General features: G+C 35.9%; 1 long non-coding RNA gene across 1 annotated transcript in view; it reads right to left on the bottom strand.

Annotated features, from left to right (window-relative positions):
- Window positions 1-207: 207 nt before the first annotated feature.
- LOC106033969 (uncharacterized) overlaps window positions 208-7052 on the bottom strand; it is a 66749-nt gene continuing 59904 nt past the window's right edge. Inside the window, exons 9-12 of the long non-coding RNA XR_010831930.1 lie at window positions 6656-6715; window positions 4474-4621; window positions 3259-3329; window positions 208-643 (exon numbers count right to left, since the gene is read on the bottom strand). This is a non-coding gene — a long non-coding RNA (uncharacterized lncRNA). The remainder of the gene's footprint in view (window positions 644-3258; window positions 3330-4473; window positions 4622-6655; window positions 6716-7052) is intronic.

The raw sequence follows: 7052 nt of genomic DNA, 5'->3' as shown, positions 1-7052 counted from the left end.
AATGATGGAAGCTTGCTTTGCAACAATCAAACTCTGTCTACAGTGCAATCCAAGATCCAAGGTGTGGCAGCAATTCTGCAGTGACACAGCTCATACAACATATACAGCTGCAACCAACTCAAAATTAATATTTTGGCAATAGCAGCTGTGAAGGAAAATGATTTAATATGAAAAGAAAAGGATGTTGGATGGTACAGAAAAAAAATAAAAGAAAAAAGAAAAGAAAGGGAATGCAGTACTATTTTTGAGAGGGTCAAAGTCAAAAGGGGTTCAGGAAAGTAAAAAACACTTTCTTATTAAAATTGATGAGTGTTAAAAAAGATGACCCCTAGGGAGTTTTCTTTGGATTTAAGTTTTCATGCAAAATAGTTGCGCAAGTTGAGATATGATGAAAAACTAGTTTAACAGAAATATGTAGAAGAATTTGAAAATATAGCCCTAGATATATATAAATCTTTGATGCTGTGGACTTATTTTGAGTTACAGAAGATTCAAAGGGAATGCTGCTATTGGAGTCAGACACTTTTCAAGAGCACCACTTTGAAATTATGTTGTTACTACTGAAAGGTCCAGTATCTCTCTTCATGGGTCTGCTGACTGGTTCAATGTATCTTCTGTCATGCTGCTGCACTGGGTTTCATCTCTTAAGGGAAAAAAGTGAAGAACAGAGGAGTAGTAAACGGCACAGCAATCTATAAAACTATTGGCATTTCAAGCATGTTCAGTATGTCTTTGTGATTAAAGGCAAATGGTGCATACATGCTGATATTTTTTTATCTGTTTTTGAAAGACACGGTGTCTGGACTTCTTATATCAATACTAATCTGAGCTTCTGTAACAGTATAGTATTTTTATTTGATGATATTTTGAACCTAAGATCATTCCTTATGTTCAGAGAGCTTTAAAGCAAAGAGCACTTCGCATATCTGTCCAACAGTCCACAATTGAATGACTATGATTCATTCACTAGATGGGAAAAAAGTTCCCTGATATTAGTCCTGAAAGCAATCTGTCATTATACTGGCACATTAGCTTTGTTCAAATTCATTTGTGAGATTCTTTGCAGGAAATAGTGGCTAATAAAGTAAGGAAATGATAGAAGAATATTGAGGCCCTATTAAATCATTAAACCCAATTCCTTCTCAAATACAATAAAGGCTTTGAAAAGCTAGACAACAGTCTATAAAGTTGCATTTATATTCTAAGAAAAATAATAAAGAAAGTCTGCCTCCATAACATTGGGTCTTAAAACACAAGGAATGGTTTCAGTTGTCATTCGCTTTCCAAAGCTGGTGTGACCGATACCATCAGATGTCTTTTCCACTAATATAACCTCAGGCCTAAGACATAGGTCAAAATCCCACACTCTCAAAATAAGGCCTGGGAATGCATGATTTATAACGTGCTGATCAAACTCAAATAGCTGTCATGTGCTTTGTTAAATCCTGCAGAGCTTTGGCTGTGGTCTGGATAAACAGATGAACTTTAGGTTGATAAAATACTTTGTGAACTTATAGTATAGAGTGTTATATACAAATATTAGTCTTCAGAATCTCTATGTTTTATGGCCCAGGTTTCTAACTTCCTCATGAGAATTATATTAGAAAAGTCAGTATAATGCGTACTTGCAGACATGGACATAGACTAGGAAGGCTGGATTAAGGAAAAAAAAAAAAACAGGAAAAAAAAACAAAGAAAGGGGAAATGGATGGGAAAATATTTCAGAGAAAGTATAAATATGTAATCTTGTGATTTTTGGTAGTTTCTTATCTTGAAATGATTCTTCATTCTTGTCTTTTGGGAATCCATTCTCTTCATCAAATTCATGAACACTTTCTTGCCAGAACTATTTATATTTTAAAAAGCAATACTTTTCTCTAAGCTTTGAGAAACACAAGGCAAGGGAAGGCAAGGCAAGACACGTTACCTCTCATGCAAATAGGTGTAACACATATTCTGCAGTGAATGGCAGGTTTTTCATTCTCTGTAGTACACTCAGGATTTCATCTACAAATTGGTTTTTATATATGTATTTATTTTCTTCCAGTACTAGTAGTATGTTAATGCATGTATACTTTTTTCTAAGAACTAGAACCCAGTATACAGTTTCTGATGTGGCAAGAGGTTGGCTGTGCAGCAGTAATAGTCCTACATAAAAATTACCTTCCTCTCTTTTTTATTTTAGAGATGGGAGATGCTCTTTTTTTTTTTTTTTTTTTTTTAAATTATGAATACTGGAGAAAAGTGCCTAAAAGATTGATTTCCTGGTTTGTCTACTTTATGGACAACCAAACAGAAACTACGATTCACATGGGCACCGATCTGTGGGTATTGGAGGAAGGCATGGTCTGACAGCTCCCCGTGCATCTCTGTGGGCACTCCAAGCCCACTCTGCGGGCTCTGTGGCAGTCACCACGAGGCCTTTTGTTTTGCTAAGAGCTACCTCCTTGTGAGCACATGCAAAGACAAACTACATGAGCAGCTGCTGCACAGGAAAATTGTGGAGCCTTGTTCAGCCAGAAGCAAAATTAGCACCTTCATCTTTCATAGATCTATGTGTTAGCCATGTTCCTTGGGGAGCACCTTCAGCCTGGGATTCTTTCACATCATACCACCTTCTGGGCTCAGTAACTAAACCCAGACAGTGACCTTAGCAGGGAACGGCTTTAGGATGTTTTTATGTTTAAATCCTAGGTATGTAAAAGAATGTTTTTACAGTGTAATCTTCTTCCAAAGTTTTTATCCAGAAGTGACATATACATTGAGTTTCTGAAAAAAATACTTTCATATAGGATTTCAATAGCTGTTGATATAAGATTTATAATTGTTTTAGAGACACCTTATTTACATATCCTAACATATAAGAAAATACTGCCATCTGTTGTTACATACAGTAAGTGCAGCTGCTTTCTACAATTAATGTTTCTTAGACGAGTTTCACATCCCTCCGCTTTATCTTTTCTGCTTTAACAACTCACTATTCAATTGTTTTCAGGAAAAGCTGTGCAATTCCTGTCTCACATTGGAGTAGGCTAATGAATTTCAATGTGTTTACGTGGTTAAATGTTGAAACAAGCATAATACTTTTATTTTTCAGTAGTGGGCTTGGTTAAGGATTTGGGGGAATTACGTCATTGAACAAAGGGTGATTTCTATAACCATTAGACATTAACTATTGGGGTAGCTAACAACCAGGCTGCTGAGAAAAATCAGTGCATTTAGTGCTGACACTGTTACTTAAAAAGCCTGGACTCTTACCTTGACACTGTAATGAAGCAAATGGCCTGAGGTAACTTGTGGAAAGTTTAGAATTTGCAATACAGAAGAACCTGTGAAGAATGATAATCTTATTGTAACACGTACTCTTTCTAAATACATCTAACTAATCTAACATCTTTCTAACACATCTAACAAATGATTTTAAATTTTTATATAATAAAATTTTCCTGATTTTTTTCCTCATTCAGATACTTAGAGTCATCATTTAAGCTCTTAATGACCAAGAAAAAAAATAATCCTTGTGAAACAAAAATCCTTCAACAAGGGGCATGACATTTACAATCTTCTGCTTTGTTCATAGTTTATTCCAATTAGGTTGCACATATTTAGTTTCTCAGGTTACACTGTACTGTATTGTTTTACTAAAAAATGTCAAACACAGGTAGTATATGAAGGAACGGAGGGAAAAATTTGGTTGTATTTCAGAGGACTGTGGGTCTTTCAGTGCAACCATCTGCATTTGAAACTTTGCCTTTGAATTCTTACAGACACATTTGATGGGAGAGAATATGATACAAACTAGATTTCAAAAAAGGAGAGCAAAAATCTGTGATCAGTGCAAGTTTAACCCGTTCTTTCAACAGCACTTAAAAATTATTCTGGTTCTGAATTTCTGATTAAATGTCTTCTGCTTTACTTTCATTATCCTCATCTTTTCTATTCTTTCTCAGCCTTTTGCTGTGCTCTTTATTTCTTTCCCTCTGGTTTTAATCTATAACTTCTTGAAAATTTGACAAGCTATCACTTAGCATGAGAAGCTGATAGAAAGCAAAAGCTACAAATACTTCAACATTGCTGCCAGCTTGTTCTTGTTATTTTTTGTTAATAATGTGTAATTTCCAAAAGGCACAAGCAAAACGTCTTTCTTACAGATATGGACAGCACAATCTAATCAGGGTGTTCACAAGGCTTTTATTCACAAAGGTTAAGCTGATGGAGACTAATCTACAACCAGCAAAAGTGGGCTTTGCATTATGATTTATCCATAGGGCACTGAATTACTGTATTAACCACAGAGGGAGTCTAGGAAGATTAGCCTCATCAGATTAAAGCTAGTTTTTTGGACAGTCACTGTAGAAATACCATGTTAGTATGAGATCTATATGTAGCTGCCTTTATAGTATTTTATAGATGTATATCTCTGCTAAAATTTATGCATCACAGCTGCTAATATGGCTGTTCTGGATTACTTACAGACCATGATCTAAATTGTTTTCTATATTGTTACTTTTTTCTTTTGTTTCTTCCTCCAACTCCTTATTTTATTTTTTCTTCAGAAGTAGAACATCTGTCTAAAGGAAGTCTGTCTCCAGCTGCATTTGCCTTTTACTTCTATAACTTACTATGAATACAAAGATGCATAAAGTGAATTACAAAACATTGCTAAAGTATTTAAAAAAACAATCTAGTGTCATTGTATAAAAGCGAGTAAGATTTTTTTAAAAAGGTTGATAATTTTAAACATTTATCTCAACTTCCCATCCTTCAGAACACTTTGTAAACTTATAAGATATAGTTATCATTGTACCTTTTTTTCCTCTGTCTATACCCTAAAACCCAGAACTGAAAACTAATTCTAAGACAGATACTAACAAAATTACAGGATTATTCTGTGTGTACGTCATAAGAGAGATTTGGATGTGTTTAAGCCATGTCAAGGTTTTCATTTTAATTTTCTGCACCTGGAAATGGGCACCTGATGAACCCAAAATGAAGCATTCCCTAAAGCAGATGCAGATGAATGCAGTGTAATTCCCTACACCTGGGCTAATGCATCCCACCCTAGATTTCTCCTGATTACAGGCTCAGTGCAGCTATCATTAGAGCACAGGGCGCTATCGGGCTCTACACAACAGAGTCCACTTCTTAAGCATGGCTGGAGGAATTGCTCTCTACATATGATGGTAGAAAGGGCACCCATTCAGGGAGTGGGAGACCACCTGCTGCCATTTGGGAATGCCCAGCTGTCTTGCTGAAGAAATGCTATTGTGTAGAAACCTCCCGCCACCCCAAGAGAAATGACATGAAGCAGCAAAACATTATGGTGTGCAACTGTAAATGGGAGATGCAGATTCAGGTTCCTTCTCCCACAATTCTGGTACGTATTTTCTGAAGGCTGTTCTGGTAGCAGAAATGGAACTTAGGTATAACCATCTGTTCTGGAAGGCTAATCCTGTATATAAAGTCATGTTACCAGTTTTATATCACTGTCCAGTATTTGTTATCGAGGATGCGCAACATGCGGGTTTCTGTTGGTGTTGGAAGTGGCTAGGAAGGTTATGAATTTATTACTAAATTTTAAAAACACAACAGCAATCTGAAGACCTTGACTCTAGCAGGACAGTCAGTCCTGGCTGATCAGACCTGCAGTGCTATGCAATGGACTTCAACAAGATTCTCCAAAATCTACTTTGGACATGAGATAAAGAGTATACCGTTCTTCCCTCTCAGTGCTGGGAAATGAAATCAATCTAATTCTTGCAGCAAGGCAAGAGGATATTAACATTCAAACATGCAGAAGGCTTTTTATTATTATTTTATATATATATAAAAATCACTGCATTTGGGCACTGAGCTTGCTTAACATGAGAAGATATCTACCTGCTCTAGCATCAAAAACATCAATATTTCATTTATGCACAGTATTTGTAGCATTCAGAGAATATGTGAAGCAACTTAGAATTCTCTGATTCTGGTTATTGAGTGATTATAAAGTTTGTGAACACAGACAAACTTCTTCCTGAAGAAATTCACTCTGAGAAGTTTGTCTGTGTATTGCCTATACTGAGAAACAGTGATGATCTTTTGATTCCAGAAAAGCGAGCAGGAACCTGACTTCTTACTACAGAATTTGAGTATACTCACTTCTTAAGGCTTACGTGAGATATTAACAGCATTTACAAAAACATAAAGTGTTTGAATTCAGTAAAAAGTTTACCAAATTTAAATTACATTCAATGCTAGTTTTTGACACAGTATCCACTTCAAAATACAGAGGAAACAACCTTCACGATCATAGCCTTGGTAATGCAAACAGAACATTAAACCTGCAAGGAGAATCATGACAACACGCTGTGTGGCAATGAGATTTCTTCCCATTCTAAAACACCAGCTTCTATTTGCTTAATGCTCCTGTGGTTGCAAAGTAAATTGCCTCAGGAAAATGATCCAAGGTAAAATTGTATAAAAACAACCAACACCACAAACAAATCAAGAAATAAAATCAAAAAGCAGCAGGATAATTTCACTGCTCAAGTTTAGAGAATAGTCCCACATACAGCTGGACTGTTCCTAACGTGGAAGTGGCTGAGGACAGAGCAATGGGGGGACTTTTTCTGCTGGCTTTGGCATTGGAGAAACTAGCATAGGGCTGTACCTTGATTTTCCATGTATTCTGTGAGATTCTTTTCCCTTGATCTGTAAGTGGATCCACTGACTGAAACAAATGGTAGAGAAACACAAGAGATAAGGAGGACTACTTTTAGGAGCCTTACAGAAAAGAAAATTCAACAACTTAACAATGAAAAAAAAAAAGTCAAATGACTCTAAAGTATGTAGAAGTCAGAGGTGCAGAAGCTAGAACAATTCGTTAATGCTCCATGTAAGAAGATCTGAATTATTTTAAGAGCACTGTATTTGCATTTTAGATATAGCAGAATGAACTAATTATGAAATGTATGCGTCAAAGATTTCAATTTCAGGCTTGACTTTACTTTGGAGATTAATTTTTTACTTTATCATTTTTGCAGGCAGTTCAGTGGACAGCCTTATTT

Source organism: Anser cygnoides, chromosome 5 (genome assembly GCF_040182565.1).
Source record: "Anser cygnoides isolate HZ-2024a breed goose chromosome 5, Taihu_goose_T2T_genome, whole genome shotgun sequence".
Lineage (NCBI taxonomy): Eukaryota > Metazoa > Chordata > Aves > Anseriformes > Anatidae > Anser > Anser cygnoides.
This window is presented reverse-complemented; position numbering and strand designations above follow the sequence as displayed.